This window comes from Cydia strobilella, chromosome 13, assembly GCF_947568885.1.
Source record: "Cydia strobilella chromosome 13, ilCydStro3.1, whole genome shotgun sequence".
Classification (NCBI taxonomy): domain Eukaryota; kingdom Metazoa; phylum Arthropoda; class Insecta; order Lepidoptera; family Tortricidae; genus Cydia; species Cydia strobilella.
The window spans coordinates 11,468,125-11,491,036 of record NC_086053.1 but is presented as its reverse complement, the minus strand read 5'-3'; the positions used below and the strand labels follow the sequence as shown (position 1 = coordinate 11,491,036).

At 36.3% G+C, this 22,912-nt stretch overlaps 1 protein-coding gene across 1 annotated transcript in view; it reads right to left on the bottom strand.

Annotated features, from left to right (window-relative positions):
• LOC134746785 (MOXD1 homolog 1-like) overlaps positions 1-6,111 on the bottom strand; it is a 75,637-nt gene extending 69,526 nt beyond the window's left edge. Inside the window, exon 1 of the mRNA XM_063681328.1 lies at positions 5,797-6,111. The gene's annotated coding sequence lies outside the window, so the exon portion shown is untranslated. The remainder of the gene's footprint in view (positions 1-5,796) is intronic.
• Positions 6,112-22,912: the final 16,801 nt, after the last annotated feature.

Below are 22,912 nucleotides of genomic sequence, written 5' to 3'. Positions count from 1 at the left end.
ACAAATAAATGCCCTTACCGGGATTCGAACCTAGGACCATCGGCTTTACAGGCAGGGTCACTACTCACTACCCACTAGGCCAGACCGGTCGTCAATCGTTTATATTGCATAGGTAGGTATTTATATACCAGCAACTTTTCTGCCAAGAAACCAGGCGGCTTCATTTCGTATGGAAATGAGTACGACTACAAGAAAGTACGTATTATACCTACTAGAATGTGTATTTTGTTTAAACGCTTACGCTTTTTATTTCTAAAATTGGCTGATGCTCAAATATTATTGACTCATTTAGATATAGTCGTAAACCTACTTACTCATAGTCTACTAACTCTGAGTCATGACTTCACGAATAAGATAGGGACTTCAATGAATAGGTTAACTATTTTGTAAATCACGTACTACTTGTTGTTGCAGTGATGCATAATACTGACTAATAAATAATAATTGAGGTAAATAATATCTACGTTGATGCTACACTATTCTTAGGCTATTTATCTACTGCTTACTAACTATTTAATAAAATATAATATATTAAAAATAATAGCTGTGTTTATTCCTTGTCGAGCCTGCGTTAGATAAACCTACTTACTTATTAAAAAATGATTTTATCAGCGACTACTTGGCATGGGAATTTACTAGTTAACTTCTAGGATTGTTGCCCGCATAACACTTCCTTCCTTTTGCTACTTGCGCAAATTTATCTGCGTCACCACGATTATTTCGGCAAATAACTACATATTTAGTATGGCATTTGGGCGCTTAAACTGTCAAATCTGACAGTCATCAACAACTTTCCAAGAGCGTATCTAAGCGATACGACCCAACGAAGAATAAAATCACGTGATTCTAAATGTCAAACTAAATCTTTAGCAAAATCCGGTATAAGAAAACGAGTCCATTTCCAACGGTTTTTGGCAACCCAAATCATAAATAGGCAACTCGGTGAGAAGTAGGGTGACCTCATTTTAATACCAGAATTTCTCGCTCGGCTCATTGTTAATTCCGCACCCCAAATTAGTGACTGACGGGAAATGAGAATCAAGGTCGTTAATTTGAGACGATTATTAGGCATACCTAGTTCAAATTTATAAGTCAATTAAAGATTTATAAGATTTGCTGTTATAGGTATTTTAAATTTGAGAGAAAAATTGCTTAAAAAAACTACTTATTAGCAGTAGGATTGGTACTTGGTACGTTACCTACCAATCCCACTGCTAAGTAGTTCTTTAGGGTTCCGTACCCAAAAGGTAAAAACGGGACCATATTACTAAGACTCCGCTGTTGTCTGTCACCACTCACCAGGCTGTATCTCATAAACCGTGATAGCTAGACAGTTGAAATTTTCACAGATGATGTATTTCTGTTGCCGCTATAACAACAAATACTAAAAAGTACGGAACCCTCGGTGGGCGAATCCGACTCGCACTTGGCCGGTTTTTTTTTTAAAACTTGCATTGCAATTATTAACTGTAGATGTTACGTTGTTTATCTGCAGTTATTAATTGCAAGGAGGTTTAAATTGCGGCAAGTAGCGCAAATAATCTATCATATTTTGTCAGATACATTTGCATATTTTTTTTTGGTAATTTCTCAAAAACAGCTTTATAAATTTACAATATAGGGAAGTTTGAGGGCAAATTCGATCAACCCAGGGTAAGTACATTATTAAAATAATTAGTTTGCCCGAGTTTTGGTGTGTGTGAAGTCTCCAAGCCGCGTTGTGCTAACGTGGCTGCCCGTTGCCACGTGAAATGGACCATAAGTACATGCATAACTTTGCAAATGACATATTTTTAAATTGATGTTATTTGCAGTTATACCTAAGTTCATAACTTTACAAGTCATGCATGTATGCTATGTTTAATTTGATTTAAATATGCATGTAGAATTGTAGACTTTTACTTATGCAGCTTTGTCTAAACACATCTAATTAATTATATTTAATTTTTGTTTTTGACATAAGTGGATAAAATTATGATTACTTACTCAGACATTTTTAAATTGTAATTTTGAATTTATTTGATAATGTAATGTATATTATGTAATAAAATTGTATTTTTGAATTTATCAAATAATGTAAATTGTATGTACTGACGATCATAATATAAATTCGTGTAGATTAGTCTAAGATAATTTGTATTGTAATTTTATATTATGAGAATAAATATCTAAATCTAAATCTAAATTACTAATAAACAGTGCTATAAAATAATACAAAACGAAAATTGCGTGCAAATGTATTAATTATAATAGTACAGTAAACATTTTTATAAACGGATTAGGTCAACACAATTCATCACGAGCACGACCTTCATAAGTTCCGAATTGCAATCCGAGTCTCAAGTGTTTTATTTGCATCGGATGGATTGACGTTTGATCTAATATTATACCTACAAAGAAAGAAAGAAAGAAAGAAAGATACAATCCCAAATACAGTTTGGTACCTACATACTTGATCTGTATTTTTATTTTCATGTTTTGAATTTGCGTTCTTGTCATTTGAGTACCTAATTTCGCAAATTTTGTACTTATATCTCTAAATTTACGGAACTTTCCGACGACTTGCTCTTTCTATGACTTTATGGTGTCATTATAGTAGTAAGGTGCAAAACCAAATCCTTCAAATTAATAACCGTGAACTCATAAACGAAATGAAATGACAGCTGTAGCGAGCAATAAGTTAAAATGAGAATATAATTATTCCCTTAGAAGCTGTCGAAGATAAAAATCGTATAATCACAAAAGTCGCACAACAATATCTGTTTCCGCTTTACGTCTTGGCAAGTACGAATACGAAAATCATGCAACAAATTAGCAATCTGTTCTTATTAGGCTTAATGGAAAATCGAAGCGTCTAGACTGCCTTTAAATGTTAGTAAGGAAACTACAAGACAGGCATCCATTAAGTTACTTACAGCGTTTTACGGCGCGATTCGGAAAATGAATTAGAGATTCACTAGATATGACATAGTAAAGATATGTGACGTCCCACGGGTAAAGGTACCTTATGGCGGTTGCGGTTGGCGCTTACGCTATTTTAACGCCGCTCCAATTAATTCTGAGTGTATTCGCAGAGAGGTATGATTGCCCAATTTTAATGCACATGGGTTGGGCAAACTATGGCCATTGCTCGTTTTAGGTCGAAATAGGTAAATTCAGTTACCTATTTTGATCTATATCGTGGTATAAAATATGAATTGTTTTTAAAATAAGTACCTTTAGTAATAGTTTAGTTATATAGTTTACTAATCCTATCTTTATAGTTAGTTAAGATAATTACTAACAATATTCTATGGACATGAATGATTCAAAATAAAGATTTTATTATTTTTTTATTTTTTTAATATTGGATGGCGCTTACGTCGCATAGCGCCGCAATAATTTGCGACGCTATACAACGTAAGCGCTAGCCGCCATCATGTATCTTTTGCCGTGGAATGCCACATATCTTTACCATTTCATATCTAGTCAATCTCTAATTCATTTCCCGAATCGCGCCGTAAGTCCTTTTCATTTCTCTAATTTTCCTATTTATCTCGAGGCACACTCTTTAAATGGTTTCATTTTATGGATTGCCTGTATTATTCTTTGTTACTGTCTTTATTTCTTTGTTACCTAGACAAACTTAGGTAATGTTTTAATGACACAGTTTTAAATCATACCAATGATTATGTTAATGGGAGTATGGGGTGTGACCTCTTAACAATTATTATAGGTTTAATCAAGCTAACCTAACCCAGCGAGTATTTATTAACCTGGGAATTAATAAAGCTATACAGATTAAATACCTCATTCGGTGAGTTCCTCCTGTCTTAACTATCCTGTACACCTAGTACATACCTATGTGTAGTTCAGTAATTACTATTAAGTACTCAGCAATAGTTTCCTTAAAAATATAGGCACGCATACCATTCACGTTAAAATTCAAAATTCGAGACTATCCTAAAATAATCTAGAGCATGGCAACACTATTAAAACGGAAGTGCCTCTTTAGCTTATCTGGCGCGACGAGTTGGAGGCCCCACCTGCTTTGAATTCGTCTGGAAAACCCTTTAATTACAAACACAAGGCGGACGAAAATAAATATACCGTTTTCAAGCGCAATGTATTTATTTTCGGTAGTAGGTATCAGGTGGATATAAGGTGCCAATGCTACAAAGAGTACATATAAGTAATCGATTTTTTACCACAACATAGATAGTGTGGTACCTTTTGTCTCAATATGTCACAAATGACGGAGGCCTTAGATAGATTTTTGAGCACATTGGCCCATCTGATAATTTGATGGAGACTATTTATTTTGAAATTTGTGTCATGTTGACTGTACTGTTATAGTTATTGTAGTACTTGCATTGTAACACAAAAGGCAGCTACTATATGTAGGTAAGTACTTACTTTACCTAATTGCTCACAAAATACCTATGTTCTGTGCAACACTAGCACTACCAGCGACGAGTAGACCATTTTGCACGTACGTAAGTACCTACCTTCCCCAGTGACTGAGAAAGCTAAACTTATACCTACATTAAATTTGTTTTATTAGCTAATATAGGTATAGGTTTCAAGTAGGTACAGCTATCAGCGTTTTTTACATTCCACGAAACATAATACCTATAGTCCATACTAATATTATAAATGCGAAAGTCTGTCTGGTCTGTCTGTCTTTCTGTCTGTGTGTTCCCTCTTCACGCTTAGACCGCTGAATCGATTTAGATGAAATTTGGCATAGAGATAGGTTGAGTCCCTGACAAGGACATAGGATAGTTTTTATCCCGAAAATCATCCCTTAAGAAAGTAAACAACGGGGTGGAATTGAGATAATTAATGAAGTGCCTGCTAATTTGTGTGCATAATATGCTCAAATTGAATAATTGCTATGAAAATTTTTCCAGGCGCTACTTTAGCTGCTGTCACTAAGTCCACGCAGACGAAGTAGCGGGCAAAAGCTAGTAGGCTATAAATTTAACATTTCTCCAACTGAAACTATTTCTTATGTTTTACTTCTGACTGTACATACGGCTACATAGAACACTGTACTGTAAGTAGTAGCACTTAATAAGTCTCACAAACTATAAAACCAGTAACTATTACATCTATCCACCCTAATCCATACTAAATATTATAAATGCAAAAGTGTGTCTGTCTGTCTGTTACCTCTTCACGCTTAAACCGCTGAACCGATTTAGTTGAAATTTTGTATAGAGATAGTTTGAGTCCCGGAGAAGGACATAGGGTAGTTTTTATCCCAGAAGTCATCCTTTAAAGGTGTGAAAAGGGGGGTGGAAGTTTGTATGGGGAATCGATAAAAAGCAGATTGGATAAAAAATAAGCTACCCAAATTACTAACTCCACGCAGATGAAGCCGCGGGCAAAACCTAGTATGTTATATGTATTATATAGTAACTATACAAAGGTGCTTGAATGTATTTAGTTAGCTAAATAATAATTCAAAACAAAATGTAATAAATATTACTAATGTATTAAAATAACACCCTTATCGCTAATTGAATTAATTCCCAAAACTTCGTTTGCAAATTTCAGTAAACAAACCACTTAAACGACAATATAAACGATCATGTTGACCATTATAATTAAATTACTTAACTAAGTTCGCTTTCCAATTTATTTACAAACTTCGAATACCATCGTTAAATCGTTCCCAGGTACACAATAAACATTCCTTGCCTACTAAAATAAAATTAGCACTCGGATTCATTATAGTTGGGTTGCTAAAATATTTTGCCGGCCGGCTTCGGTCAAAGAAGCATGCAAAAAGCAAAAACAAACGAAACTCACTTGCAATTCGTTTACACACTCCCACTAAGCACCAACTCGTTCACAATATCCAAAGTTTTCATACAAGAAACTGGAGAAAACTAAAGTAGTTTATCACAAAAATTCACTTGTTTTGTTTACGTTCGATGTCATAACAGTTCGCAGTTGGCGCGCATGCGTAGTAACGCCCGATCGGCCTGCCGACGTTGGACTGACTGAACTCGAAAATGAACGAAACGTAACGAATAGCCGCGCTCGGTGTTACCCGCTTTGGCTTAATGAAAGTCCCCAAAATTTTATAGTGCAAATTTGAATCGTTTCATTTTGTGTTCAATTAAGTTTAAACTTTGGTTTTTATTAGGGTTCCGTACCAAAAGGGTAAAAACGGGACCCTATTACTAAGACTCCGCTGTAGGTCTGTCCGTCTGTCTGTCTGTCTGTCTGTCTGTCTGTCACCAGGCTGTATCTCATGATCCGTGATAGCTAGACAGTTTAAATTTTCACAGATGATGTATTTCTGTTGCCGCTATAGCAACAAATACTAAAAAGTACGGAACCCTCGGCGCGCGGTTTTTATTGATTGCTGATAAATAATGATTAACTATTAGGCATAGAATTTTTATTTATTTGGGAACACGGTAGTGCCCACGCCAAGACGATTTAAAATAAAAAAAAATCAATTATTTTTGCATGTTGTAAGTAGATCATTAAAGACCAACAATTGGTTTCATTTCGTTTATGTAAATTCTGCTAAAAAGTTGAATCTAAAAATAAATAGTTCACACACCACAAGAATGCAATGAGTATTAGTACTTATTAGGATCATAATTATCAGGTTTTTTTACAGCTCTTTATTATTTATTTAAATTTAAAATGAGTTGCGAAAATGCCAAATTGGCAACATTGTGTGAGGGAGAAAAAAATAGTGGATACTTGCAGTAGTGTGTTGGTTGAAGGGTGAATTTGATTGTGGATGTGTGTATGCGCTTACGCATCTGTCGGGTCGAGAAGGGTGTTTGTTGAAAAACATCAATGATCTCGAATATTTGGGCCTTATTTCGGTAACATAATTTATACCCTTGCGAATTAATATGAGAATTGAATTACCATAACCAATATGGTAAAAAATGTGACTAAATAATACGTAGAAAGGTGTCACAGAAAACTTACGTGGATACTCAATATAAGTTATTATTTCGTTACAAAATAACTAGTGAGATAATGTGAACATCTTACTTACTATGAGTTTAGATCCTCAGCCCATCAACATAAGAAATCTACTATTAAACATTATGTACAAAATCAATACCCTCACACAAGTAAAACACACTTAATAAATAGGTAAAAAAAAAACCCGGTCAAGTCCGAGTTCGTTTAACTCGCGCACCGTGGGTACCTGGGTACTGTACAAACTGTTAATTTTCTCATGTATTTATAATCAAGAAATACTTTTGACCAGAAGTATACAAAGCGTAATTGTGTACAGCGCTATCTATCGGCAAATTGACTAACTAATTTGCGCGACCTGAACGATGTTTTTCAGGGATAATTCTTTATCATGTGTACAGATTTTAACAATTTTTATTGTATTTGAAAGAAGGTGTTTTTAGTGTAATCTCACAGATACTTCAAGTATAATAAACACCCGCACAGGGGCTTAAATTGCAAATAAAATTAAAAATGTTTTTTGATAGTATAAAAAAGTTTTTAAAATGAGTAGTGATTATATTTTTCCTGTTAATATTTATGATAATGTTATTATTCTGTAAATATTTCATCATTTTCTTTGGTTTTTATACAAAAAATACATTGTTTTTTTACATTATCCTTTGTAAGTCAATTTATTTCACTACGAAAAATAAAAATACATTTTTTTGTGACGTTCAATTGGAGCTCTTCCAAATGATATCCCACTCGACCTCTAGTAAGTAGAGTTTAATTTTGCTCCCTCTTTATATTGGGCATTTTCAAAAAAAAAACGCTTCTAATGCGCAAATAACGCTAACCCAAACAGGGTTAGCGTTATTCATAACTATTCCAAATTTCAAGTCGATGGCTTCAGTAGTTCTCGAGATATTTAGCAATGTGACAGACAGACAGACGGACAGAGTCGGACCATAAGGGTTCCTTTTGTACTTTTTTGGTACGGAACTCTAATAACCCATTTCTCAAAAAACAACTTCTCAAACTATTTATTGGTGTTATTTAGCCTTACTTAAAACTGTTAATTACATAAATTTATACATACTTAAATAATATCGTTTCTTTTAATCACCGTTGCCTTTTATATTTCAGATGGATTTAAGAGTAGTATGAGCTTCGCTAAACAATTTCAACAACGACAATTCTATTTAATTAAACCACCTAAACACGTAGGAATAGGAACGTTGACATATCTACCTAGCTATAGCAGACTACTTGCCAAGAGCAATCATTACCGCCATTACCGGCACCTACCACATTGCACTAAATTCTGTCTACATCCCCACCCACATCTTACCGAAAATCAACCGTACGTATCCGCGATACGGTTCATTTCACTTCCCCTCATTGTTTTATAGGTAGGTTACTTATAGGTGTGGGGATGGTCTTTTATTTTCAAACAGGATATCCTGGCAGGCGTCCCTCGGTCGTTTCCGAGCATACGCTTCGTTAGGACGCGGTACTATAAAAAACCCAGCACGTGCAACGGACAAGTGGGGTTGAAACGTAGACATATCTATGCCTAATCAGAGCACGCGAAAGGGACGATTGTTTCAATAACTACGCTTTTCGCTTAGTTTATGATGATATTCATAATTATTTACCATTTTTTAATTGTTTCGAGCTCTGTTATCCAAATATTCCAAATGACATAAAAATCTATGCATAGAGTTAGACCAAGCTCAGTTGGCAGCGATTTTGATAGCACAGACTGCGCAAGTGATATTTAAACGTCAAACGTGTTTGACGTTTAAAATAACACTTGCATGGGCATTGTTGTATTGATTAGGCATTGTCACAGAATAAGTAATGGTAATATCATACAGAACGGCCACGTACCACCCCGTCCCGATTTGAATTACCTCGCTCCGCGACAGCAGATTGACGAGCTTTTGGCAAACGCTCAGTTCGGTTTTAAAGCATCTTACTCACACAATGACACAGACGTGCCGTTCACACATAAAAACGCAAATGATTTTTGATGTATGGCGTGTCTGTCCTGTGGAATTGTATAAATAAAGCGATACATTAGGAGTCTAACAACGTTTGTCTGTGGTTTTAAACGATAGTCAGAAAGAGTTGAACATATCTCCAACGTGCTTCACCTACATATCGGACTAATGGATTTTGATGTGAGTGGTATTGTGGTCGAATAGTTGGCAACTAACAACCGAAACTAGAACTAGGGCGAAATCGAAATTACTAAAAAATCCGCTTTGTCCGTTTCAACTAGAATTCTTTGTTTGAAGTTGACTAAAAATTTAATCTAAAAAAGTAGACGAGCATGGAACAACAATAAATACACTCATTCTAATAATACTTATACATATGTACATAGGTACTGATTCAATGCCTCTACTCAAGGTGCTCTGACATTTGGGGGTCTAGCTTTTTTATATTTTCATTCATAATTTAAGAGCATGGCTCTTGTCGGTGGAGTATGCGCCAGTTTTCTCGGTCCTCGGCCAGGTTCTTTAGGTCCCTGTAAGACACGACATTTGCTTTCGCTTTCAGTTGTTGTGTGTAGCTTGCTCGTGGTTTTCCGCGGCCTCTTCTCGCTTCTATCTTGCCTTCTAATATAGTGTTAAAGAAAGTGTCGTGTCTTATCAAGTGACCTATCATTCTGCCTCGTCTATTTTCTATAGTTCTCAGCAGGTTTCTCTTCTCTCCCACAATTCGAAGCACTTCCTCGTTCGTTTTTTTCTCCGTCCAACTTATTCTTTCCATTCTTCTCCACAACCACATCTCAAAAGCCTCTAATCGCTTCCTATCTTTCTGCCGCATTATATTATTATTATTACTCTTTTTTATATTACCAGGCCCCTATTTCACCCCGGTGACAGGTGCGACAATTGTCGACATTTCTGTTACTGACGTCACAGGCCTCCATAGGCATTACCTTAGGGTAATAGATTACCATCATACGGGCGGTGTGCTTGTCTGCCACCAATATTTTAATTTACCTTCAGGCTGATTTGATGATTAAGGTCGAAGGTGGCTTTGTAGTATAGATATAGTACAAGTACATTGAGTTTAGGTTCGTCAGAATCGATTAATGGTGAGAGAAGTTAGTCGGTTTTATAAAAAAAAACTAACAGTGCGAGTCGGACTCGCGTTTTAAAGGTTCCACATCACACAATAGCAACACCACGTTTCACGTAAACCACGGCGTGACTGTGTCCCTAAAACAGCCTAACCGCATTTTTGTTGTTTAGGCCGACTCACGCTTGACTGTATATATTTCTAATAGGCTTTCCTGTAATCCTTAGATAAAGAAATATTTTACAATTTTTTTTTGTTAAAAACATATTAACTCAATCCGGTGATTCCGGTGTCTCTTATTATCCTAAGGAACCGAAATCCTAAGGAAAATAAATTACCTACCCTTTAGGACTAAAATTATGTTTGCACTTTAAAAAATTTGCAATTTGCAACTTTTATCTCTTTGACATCCTTTTTTGACACATTTTTCATCAATTTTACCCATTATTCAACTTTTGAATCCATTTCTTATGGCAACACCAAAGTGCACTGCTCACGCGCGAACGGCGTAAACGCATTGAAGACGCCATCTTCATTTAAAATCAACCAATGAGAGCAGTTTTGCGTTTCGGTTTTTAAATGGCGCATTGTAAAGAACCAAAGTTGTATTACTTTACTTGTGTTTTAATTGTGGTTTTAATTGCAAAATCTGGTGATAAAAGTGTGTTGTCAACTTTTCGTCTTTGTACAATTTCTAAACTGTTCTTCTAAGTGTTTCTCAAAACTGTTCAATCTGACCTGATCCTACTCATCTGAAGGCAAACGAAGAGACAGACTGGACCTTCACTTTAGCCTTACTCTTTGAAGATCAAGATTCAAGCTACACTCCTCTGCTACCTCTTGGCGGTCCGAATCGTATGGAATTTGACACTTTCACCGGGCCGAAGTTTCAAGACCACTGGAAAAGATCGGTATCATAGCATACATAATTGCGCCGGTGGTGGAAAAGGAAAAATTCAATAGTGAATAAAATATTTGTAGTATCTGCCTCTTACATTGGTTCCACAACACAACAATGAATATCGGCTCCTTGCCACAACGCAACACGCAACTCCGCCTCGGCATAGAGTCCAATTGAGTCCAGTCCATGTTCGTGGGCAGAAGATGACAGATATACGCTTCTCTTTCGCACGTATACTACAGTGTTGAAGTATTGAAGTAGCCATGTATGCCGTCCATCATCACCATTACTACCATCAGGTAGGTAAGTAAATATAATATAGTCTAGTTTGTTTGCTTGTGATAGGTATTTTATTTATTACCATATTTATTTATTTTTTAGGGTTCCGTACCCAAAGGGTAAAAACGGGACCCTTTTACTAAGACTCCACTGTCCGTCTGTCTGTCACCAGGCTGTACTCATGAGCCGTAATAGCTTAGACAGTTGAAATTTTCACAGATGATGTATTTCTAATGCCGCTATAACAACAAATAGGTACTATAAAGTACGGAACCCTCGGTGGGCGAGTCCGATTCGCAATTGTCCGGTTTTTTGAATCACATTCCACGGATTCGCTCGTATGGGATTCTGCTGCTTTATAACGAGCTCTCCTGCTAAAGCAGCGGATAGCGCTGATGGTGTGACAACTTAAAGATGGAGATTGGTAGGTATTACATGACCTATAGATTTTCGATATCCCTGTACCTACGTTACACTTTCATCGAACACCTATTTACAGCGAAATCCCTTCTTCAATATTTCTACAGCTCGAGTCTCGAACTCTTGAGCCGAAAAATACAAACAAAGAATATGTACCCACTCAAGGCAAGGGCCTCCACAAAAAGGTAGCCTTAGGGACGCACTTGAGGCGCAATTATTAGCCCAATAATGGGATTTAACTACCACCTTATTCACAAACACTTGCCCATTTTAATTTGCCCTTCATATGGATAACAAATTTACTGGATCGGGGATCAGCTTTTGACTGGTTATTGGCGGCGCGAGTTGGGAAACCGTCTTGTTTAAGCTACAGAGTATTTTTTTAGGATCTTGAGAGCCCAGGTAAACAGTTAAACGATTTTTGGGTGTAGGTATAGGCACGTGCTTTTTTATACTACCATGTTGTTAATAAGTGCACGGCTCACCTGTTTTGCGGCGACGTTTGCGACTGCAACTGTATCATGTACTGTCCGGCCTCTTACCATCGTCTTAAGAGACGACATATGTAATAATTACGTATTTACGTAAGTAGGGACACAGCTATACTACAGAATGAGATATGAATATCTTTATCTCATTCTAACAAATAGCTTTGTCAACTCAAGTTCAAGTAGAGTTCATTAAATTAAATAAATGAGTAACAAGGATGGCCGGTGGCCGGTGGGGCCGGAAGGTTCTGGAGTGGCGTCCGCGTACCGGAAGACGAACTGCCGGTAGGCCTCCAGCTTGTGGCGAGCCTTGGGGGAGGCCAATGTCCAGCAGTGGACGTCTATCGGCTGACATGATGATGATGATGAGTATCAAGGATTGTATCGGTCGGTATTATACAATGTTATCTTCCTGTAAATTCTGACATACCTACCCTGGTGGTTTTGTCTGTTACTTAATGCAAACCTATTATATTTTCACAAACAAGAGTGTACCAGGCGTCTCTGTCTCTAAATCCGTTTGAATCCTCCGTGAGACTCCGTGTTGGGAAAATCTGTAACATTTTGCTTGTATGATAGAAGGCTTACTAGCTTATTCTGCAATTTCTACATTATTCATCCTATCCAAATCCAAGATAACATAGATAATTTTACAAGCAGCAGTTTACGGTATGCCGTCCTTGTGTCACGTATATAATATTTAAAAATTCGCGCTGTTTCTCTTACATACTATGACCTGGTCCAGCGCCACCCATCCCTGGAGTACACGGTTCTTGTCATTAATTCATTACCTATATGTTTTTGTGTTAGTCCGAGCCACACGTATTTTCGCAAACATATATGTTCCCCTAGGGTAAAAGTAGGATAGATGTCTAAGGAGGAGAGACGCCTCAGTTTACACGTAGCAAAACTTCAAACAGAAGTGTATTTTCAGAGTTGGTAATTGAGATAAAAGATAAAAACACGCGCGACGGCCATAATCTTCCGCCGCAAGTTTAGCGCGGCGCGCCATATTTCTCTTTACGCCCCCTCTTAAATCGGTTAAAAATGAGAATAACCCTCGTACTTACCTCGCCTTATTGAAATTCTGTTGCATATTACATTAAATTTTATGAAATTACTTGAAAATTACTTTTCCCAGTTCAAAGTGGTTTAGACTATTCCAAGAAATCCTATTACAAAATATCAAGGGTAACTTATTGGAGCTTTTCTTGATAAAGGTGAGGTTTTTCACGCTATTGGCCATTTCAATAAAACGCGATGGTAAGTGTTACAAAGATCCGGATAAAAATATCTATTTAGTTTATTTTAATGTTTTGCTCTCCTTTTTACGCACTCAACTTGGTAATAGTTTAACTTATTCTTACCTATAGGTAATTAAAGTTTCTTATTCTTCTTCTTTTCCTGTTACCCCCTGCTGGGGTGTAGGGCTCGAATCTTGTTTTTCCATTGACTACGGTCTTGGGCAGCTTGGGTAACCTCCTCCCACCCCATCCCCAATACACCCAGCTCTTGCTCCACAGAACGACGCCAAGTGGATTTTGTTTTCTTAAAAAAAAAAAAAAATAGTTACTTAAAAAAAAAAACTTTATTTCAGAATATTCAAAATTCCATAAAATATTGTTAGTACCATCGTTATAGCTATGTGTTAGTAAATACATTAAAAACAAAAACAAGACTTTCAACAATGAAATCACAATTCAATAAATTTAAATAATGAATATAATAATCACAAAGCGTTTGTCTTAATTTGTCTGCATCTCCGTTCTCTTAAAATTTTACATCGAATTGAATTATTTTGTTAGAGGCATCCAGCATCTTGCCAGACTTTTACTTATCGGCCTTTTACTATAATACGCAATTTGGACCACTCCTTGGAGTACCCGACCTCCGACAAAATTTGCTGAATGAAACACGAAATTCAAGATGGCCGGTCCAGGTATAAAGTTTTTGTACTCCTATCATTGTATAGATCAGGCACTATTACACATTATTAACACTATCACGTGACATCGCCTTAAAATACTTATAGCATATTTTATCATTTTGTTATCTATGAATTCACATATCTTTAGCAAGCTCTGTTTTTTCACCTTTAAAAAAACAGAGCAGCAGAGCCAGGGAACAATCTGATCATTATTGAAAAATGTACCTAAGTACCTATGTATGATATTCAAACTTTTATAACGTACAAGACTAGACCTAGACCTCGGCAGACATTCTCTGATCAGATCGGGGAAATCCTGAAGAAAGGCCAGGTCAAAAGCACCCTAAACCGGCGAGCGTGTATGAGGAATGTTATAAAAAGTGAAGGAAGCGAAAGAGGTATGTCAGGATCGTAGCAAGTGGAAATCCGTGGTCTCTGCCTAACCCTCCGGGAAATAAGCGTGATTATATGTATGTATGTATGAATGTATGTATGAAATACATTCAAACTTGTATCATCATAACTTAAGAGCTTTGCTCTTGTCGGTGAAGTATCATCATCATCATCATTCGCTTGCACTTGTCCCATTCACTTGGGGTCGGCGCAGCATGTCTTTTTCTTCCATACCTCTCTGTCACCCGTCATCTCGTCATTCACTTGCGTTAGAATCGCGCGTGCGTTGCGTGTGTCGGTGAAGTATATGTATACATAATTATAATTACATATGCACGTCATCTACCTATAAAACATCCTGGGACCACAAGCTTCGTAAGCAGCACTATAACCAAAATGGTGCCTGCGCGGCTCATAGTCATTCATGTCACGAAATGACATAAAACAGGTCGAATACGGTCCTAGATGATTGTCATGTCGCAATCGTGTGGGACGTCGGATTCCAGGTGATCGCCTACATACCAGCCGTGCGAAATATTCGCATTACGCGTTTGAATATATGTATACTTAGGTAATTTTCATAGAACTGAAGCTGAGAATTTAGTATTGTGCAATCCATATGGAATTTGTTATTTGGGATTCACAAGGACAGAGTAGAAATGCATCATTAACATTTTCCTAGCGTTAACCGGGCACTTTTGTTTTGGGGATACTGGGGTCCGATTGACAGCCTTACCTTAAGAATTAGCACAGGCACTAGTTTTTACGACAGCGACCTGCAATCTGACCTACCCCAGAGAGTAAACGAACAAAAAAGGTAAGATTTTTCACCACTTCGACCGAGGTACAGTTTTTTAACTCGTGGCAAATTTTAACTAGTCATGGTCTTCGTTAAAACTTGAGATAACATAAATAGAATTCAGTAATGTGCAAAGGGGTAACTTCGAAAGCAGAATAATTTTGAAAATGGCTTATATCTACTAAAGTATATCTTATATTTTATTTTATTTATTTTGATAGGTACAATAACATAATGCAGGCAAACAACATTGTAAAATATTTCTTAATAAGCAACTTACACATTACTTACATTACGATTACAATTGTCAACATTATCGTGGAATAATTATTAAGCTAAATACTAATTTTGACTATAAAATCTTCTGTTATTAAAGTTCATAGTAAAACACAATAAATTGTTAGCACGGTAAGATAATAAGTATTTACTTACAAATTTTGAGACAGCAAAACATTTTTGAACTTAGGTAAAGAAAAACTCAAAATATCAAAATCAATATCTAAGTTATTATATAAACGACACATTCTAAAGACGGGCGCATTATTGGATACATTGTTATTAGGGACCGTAGGCAAGGCAAACAATTCGAGGTTCCGTGTTCTCTTACTGTTGGCTCTGATGATTCTCTTTGGTTAAACAAAATAAACTATATTTTCTAAACTAGAAGTATATACTTTCTAGGAAAAAGGCGAGAAATCGTACGGCAAGCAACATCTGTGCCTGATGTCAGCAGTTGACCACACTGCAAAGAGTACAACCACAAAGAAGAAGAAGGGAGTTACTTTCTATCGTAGCAACAGTAACCGTGCGTTGGTAAGCGTTGCAGTAGAGCACCAAATTTTTGCTAAAGTATAAAGTGTGTCTGGTTAATCTGTTTTTATCATATAGACATAGTATATACAAGTAGTTCTAGACGCGCCGGCGAGCGACCGGGGGTAAGAGAAAGAATATGCATATAAAATTTGGGCAGCATAGGATTTTTTCTCTTTCACTCTTATAAATTTCGGTATTTCGCCATCGCCTCCTATACCTATGATGCCACCCGGTCGGTGATAAGGACAAAGCATGGCACTATTTTCTCTTTCCTCTTATAGGAATCGCAAAGATACTTATGTGCCATTTTCGAAATTACACCGCTTTCGAAGTTATCCCAGTGTAAGGTGCACGCTCCTTACAAGTAATTTTCGTTCGGTTGACAAACAATTTACAGACGCTTTTATTCCCACAGAAATCTCCTAGAGCGTAAAACGAGCGTTGTTCATATATTATGCCCACTGCCTAATTGGCATACCTATTTAAATTAACATTATTATTTAGTCCACAGAAGACCATTAGTACAATTTTTGCGACCTTGTGTAGTTCATTTACCTATTCAGTCGGACGTGTGTTTCATGTTAATGAATAATCATATATCTAATAGCGGTTTTAGAAAGAACTTAAGCGACGTTAATATTCCGCCCACTTGGAAGCCCTAGGTCAAATGGAAGACGCGCTTATACATATATGTGGTTGTGCTAATCAATGCAAGGAAGTAGAAACGGCTTTTATATCAGTGTTAAGTATAACCGTCGCTCGTATCTGCATTGTAAATCTCATTTAAATAAGTAAATACCTAATTCTTATACAGCAAGTCTTTAAAAACGAACATTGCCAACGCTAAACGTAAACAGCCACGTAAAGTAGCACTTTATTGTCTTCAACTCACCTATGTTATTGGAATAATATGAAAGCATGCGCTGCTCCACAGAACTATACGCTGCTCATATTTATGATAGGTACTCACGGAGTCGTGAAAATTTAACTATACATTGTCTTCTGACCTATTAAAAACTTTTGCCATGCAGCATCGTTAACCACATCCTACCTACGTAACTATTCAAAGTTAGAAACTCGTTAAATTCAGTAGCTTATTGTATAGAGAAGAAAGTATACAATTGAAGCCCTCTGTTGAGTTAAAATCATATATACTTATAAAACCTATATATTGTTGTATTCATACAAGTTTGACAAGATATTTATAGAAAATTGCAATCAAATAAATGGGTCAATATGGGAAAATGCTCTTTTAGAATACTACGACCTTTCTTTAAACAAAATAAATGCTATAATATACCTACCATCTCCTAATCCATCATTGTGTCATTTTAGACATTTGGCTATAGTACTGAATGTACCTATCTGTAGTAACTAATTAGTTTTTAAATTAAGTTCAAGTCTAGTCTAGACGACCGAGTAAAACCCATTTGCTAGAGCTTCATTTTAAAAGTAGGAAAACTAGCAAAGTGCTAATTGAAACATATAGTTTCAATTACGTTTCAATGCTAAGATTCTAATATAGCATGTTTCCGTTTAATTTATTGCAAAGTCAATGGGATTAATCACATACTACACAGTAAAATTGGATCCCTATAACAGCCTATATATTATTTGAACTTGGTTAGTTCAGTAAAATAGTAGTGCCTGCATAAATATAATAGCAACGTTTTCACTGTCTAATTGCGACACATTTTATTTAAGGCGCTATAAAAATAATAGGGACATTAGTTTTAGTTTAGTTCTCTTACCCAACGCAATAAAACTATATGGATTAAATGTAAACTCTAAGTCATGTAGTAATAATAATAATAAAATATGGTACTTCTACTTCTGGTTAGTTCATGTTGTGAGTTCTTTTTCACATTTATTATACACGACTGAGAAAATGCAATATCGAATTATGCTGCCTAAGTGCTTTTCTTGGCACGTACCTCGTCTCTTGTGTACTAGTAGAAAAGAGACGTTATTAATTACATTTTTCATGTTAGGTATTCCATGATCTAGTGCTCTAACTAGTTTTATTTATGTCATTTTCAAACTTATTTTTGCTACGAGTTATAGCTATCAAAATTCATTAAGTATTAAAATTCTAAGCCAATTTCATACCTGTCAGGCGTTACCCACTGCGTAACGTTATTATGGCCACGTTAGTGGGCCACTATGATGGTCCATGGTCCATCGTGTAGAGGCGTCATTAGATTCTCTCACCATGCCTCGTTGAAACGATTTCTCAAATTGGTATCACTTCGAGAAACCTGACGAGTGTGAGGTTTATTTAGTTAGGCTTCGGTTTCGTGTTTTGAATACAAACTAGCCAGCTAAATCAATACGGTAGCTTCCCCACAAATGACGTAAGGTTTTCGGGTACAATGGAAGCTGAATGAGGAGTGAATGGAAATGTGAAAGAGACGTTACTTGAACGACTTCCATGGAGTTATTGCCAATTTGCTCATTTTACTTAAAGATAATACGAGCTTTGGTACGTAATAAACTAATAAAATTACCTAGTTAACTTATACCTTAAAGGTACCTAACTAGAGCCTCCTGCATAAAACAGAGCTATAACGTCACGGGTCTCATTCGTTTTTAGTTTTTTTTTATTACGCATCGTTTCATCGTAATTTCGCTTTCGTCACTCAATCTTTATTCGTCTTGTCCGTTTTTTTGTCATTATCTTCTTTGGTCAGTCTGTAAAATGTCTCTTATGCCTAACGTTAATTGCAATTAACCATTAACCAGTACAAATTGAACCGTAAACCGAAACGGACGGTTACAGTTTACGGTTCAATTTGCACTGGTTAATGGTTAATTGCATTAACGTTTCGGCCAACACTGTTCTTGGTCTCATTCATTGTTTGCCTTCCTCGTTTTTCGTATTGTAATTTTCGTCTGTTGTAATTTTAAACATAGTTAGGTATCAAAAATGTCGATATTCTACCTTTCCTGTCTTGTTATTTCTGATCGCATCTCAGATACGATTAGGTTTTTTAGATTTCTACAGAACTGTATCAGCAACAGGAAAAAAATTATCTAGTGTACCTAACTCCATTTCGTATCTAATGGTATTGTAACTTTTTATTATTATTTATTATTAGCCTAATTTTATTTAGTGTCCCACTGCTGGGCAAAGGCCTCCTCTCGTTTCATCCACTCGACCCTGTCGTTTGTAGTTTCCCTCCAATCCGGATAAAATGCTTCCAAGTCGTCCCGCCATCTCTTTTTCGGCCTGCCTGCACCCTGCATTGTAACTTATTAAAATTAAATATAAATGTATATATTTCTATTATGAAAGACATTACAAATTTATACCCCATACTGTAGGTATCTAGGTTTATTTAATTAAGCCAGAACAGGATTAACTATGTAACGATATACGGGTAGGATATGAGGAAGACAAAGCACGCCTTTGCTCCAAAGGCCTTGTGCAGATTGGAGAAAATAATTGAAGCTGAATAATGGATATAATAGATTCCTTAGAAACTACTACTGCCCTTGAGAACATTTTCGAAGATTGCGTTTTCTTATTATGCAGTATGTGGGTCAAACACTATACAAATAGTTTTCTATGGACGAAACAACATTTAACGACCCGGGTAAATATATGTATATAATTTTTTTCTTATTTGAGTTCTACTGAAAATATGTAGGTATCCCGCCTGTAACAGTGCCGCATAAAAAATAACTTTTGATTCTCTTAATTTTGCGACGTCTACAGGAAAGACGTGAACGAGTTCACCATTCTATAACAACACCCACTACTGACGTAAAAGATACATTGACATTGAACACCTAAAATTAAACGCATTTTCCTCTGACACGACTGTCCCCGTCCAGTAACCAGGAGCCCTATTGTTGCTTACGCCACAATAGGGCTCTTTTTTTTTCTATAACATGTGTATGACTCATGTAACCGAAATTTAGACACAGTTTATGAGGGGTTTAGTTATAATCAAAACTATAATTATGAAACAAGTTTTCAGTGCACTGTGCCTTTCTTTAGGCAGATATCTGCTGTATGATGTCGCCTTATAAATTAAAAAGTTTGTACGACCAGCTTTAGTTCTCCATCATCTCAAACAGATTGATAGGACGAAGCTTTGAAGAATCTAAATGCGAATGAAAATGGGTTTTATCTTTTGTATTGCATCATGGGAGATCCGCAATTAAATTGTCGTGAGAGGATTTTCTGTCATTGTCTGATACGAGTGGACAGAAAGAGACATATACTTTTAAAATGCTTTCTTACATCCAACTTATAAACGGTGATAGTACAGTACAGCCTAAATAGCTAATTTACTAGCATGTACGCGACTTTGTAGCACAAAGTCGGAAAGTTACGTGGATGAACTTAAAAGACAGGACTACATGAGCCCCTCTCTGGGGGCTTTTTGAGTTTAATCTAGTCTCAGTGTTTCAACAAAGTCTTTAGGAAAATATTTAAGAGTAGTATAAAGTTGGTCAAGTTACTGAGTAGTTATTTATTAAACGTAAAGATTGGATTGACATCTTAGAAATTTATAAAAAAGTCCTGACTGTTTGCGTGCGATTGCCTGTATATATTAAATTGTGGAAAATACATTTTCATAAGATCCGGTCTCTTTCTGGGTCATTTCTCAGAATTGGGTGAAGCTATCATCATAGGTACATAGATGGGGCTGACAGCAGTTATTCCGGTATAATTTATATCGAAAAAAAAAAATGTAACATATGCATGTACACCGAGCTACAAATGTGTCTGGCAAACACAACTTGTCAGTCGGTAAGAACCAGAAAATCTATACTCATGTTTTTCTTTTGGATGCTAGTGGTGCTACTACTAACGTAAGACAAAGAAGATAGTATGATTATCTCTATGTTTGAAACGAGACAGTCCTGGGCCAAACTATATAATAATGTTTTATTATAGTTTTCAGGCGCCAACACAAACACGTCTGAACAGTACTTTCAGATGTGAAATAGCTGAAAACACGACTGTGCGAATGACATAAACTAACTTTAGCCAACGAGCGCTGTCGCTAATAGCAAAGTTATACGTTGTTCGTGCAAAACACGTATATTGCGTGAAATACGTATTATATGAGACAATGGCGGAGTCAACTTGATGCAATGTTGTTAAAACTTTTGCTAATTACTATAGCAAACTGTTTTGCGGGCGTGTTTTTAATGAGATTACCGCGTTATTATGATATAAATCTCGTACGTTTTATAACTGGGCAAAAAAGGAAGGTGCATTGTATCAAAAAGCCATTCTAACCCTCCGTTTATCACATCCTTTTTTACATTTCGCTACGTCAGCAGTTTTAATTGAAGCAGACATCTTTTGAGCCAAACTATGAATATATCATCGCCGAGGGTAGACCAGCGTTGGGACGAGTCACGTTTTTGTGCACTCGTGCTCTCGAGTTAAGTTGGCGACTTGTTTTGACTTGGAGCTAGCTGGTATCTTAGAAAACTTTGTTACTAAACTGACTTTCGTCAACTTACATACATATGTTTAACACAACCACATGTTTTTATGCACTGAAATAATTGGTTCCTGAAGAAAAATGTAGATGCACTAACAAATGTTGTGTATGGACTTAACTACACTTATACTATTCTGTATCTGTGAATATGTTTAAGTGTTAGATCAGCTACTCTTTTAGCTTTTAATAGACAAAGCTGAAATAGTTTTTAAGACTTATAATTATTTCTAAACTAGTTATTTTGTAGAGACGAGTCCTTTTTAGAGAACTTAATTTTGTACAACATTAAAATGCATTGATTCATGTAAAATTGATGGGTCCTTACTTTACTATTTTGATAGACTCTTTATTAGGACGCTTGAGTCCTTTTGAGTTGTACTTAAAAAAGACCGGAAAGGACTCAGTAAGTTTTTTAAGCGCTGTATGTCGTGGAAACTAGTCGAGTAATTCAAATTAAGACTTAAAAGACTCGAGTTTCAACATAATCGCACATATACAACCAAACAGAATCGTTTAAGTGTTTAAGTGCGCACGACATGTCTGTGCCTATGTGTAGGTGTACGCGCATGTATGTGTGTGTACGTTCTTCAGTCATGTTTAAACGTAATTGACAAGTACCCGTAGATGGCACAATACACTTGAACACATGAAACTTCGGTCAACGCATTGCTAATCGAACTGAACTTTCGTTAATTTAAAATCAATCTGCTGCCGCGAGGTAGGCGATAGGTGATTCCATCCGGGCGGGATTTAGCGTGGCCATTGTGTATAGAATAATATGATTTAATCTGTAGCATAGGCCTAACTTTGAGTACGCTACTTACCCCGATGTTGAGCTAATCGTATCCCTGAATAAGATATGCGGATCCTGATCCGCAATCTTCTGTGACATTCACCCAACGACCCAACCTAACCTAACCTAAATTCAACGCGTACAGTTTTGAGATCCATTCACTATAACATCTACGTATTTAAAACGGGATATGTACCATGTCCTTTTGTTTTACTGACTTCCCGATGTTAAGGTCCATTCATACCCCTGCCCGTTGAAAAATAAATATACAATGATCTCAATGTGAAAAAGAACCACGCTCAAGCTGAAACTCAGATTTTTTGCCTCTAGACGTCTGAGTAATAAGCCGAGAGTCGGCTCTCGGGTCGTTCTGTTTAAAAGGGGCAGAAAAAGGGTTCATCTCGCATTCCGGTCGCTTGTGATCCTTGATATAGGTATTTTGAAATTAAAACGTGACTGACGTTCTTTATTTTATACGATATAATATATTAGAATAAGATTTTTCCACGTGGAAGTCGTTAAACTGCGCCTTCTACTACTTAGTACTGCCGTAAAAACTTGCAAGGTACCTCCATTACCCCTTTTAAGGGATAAAAAGTTATCCTATGTTA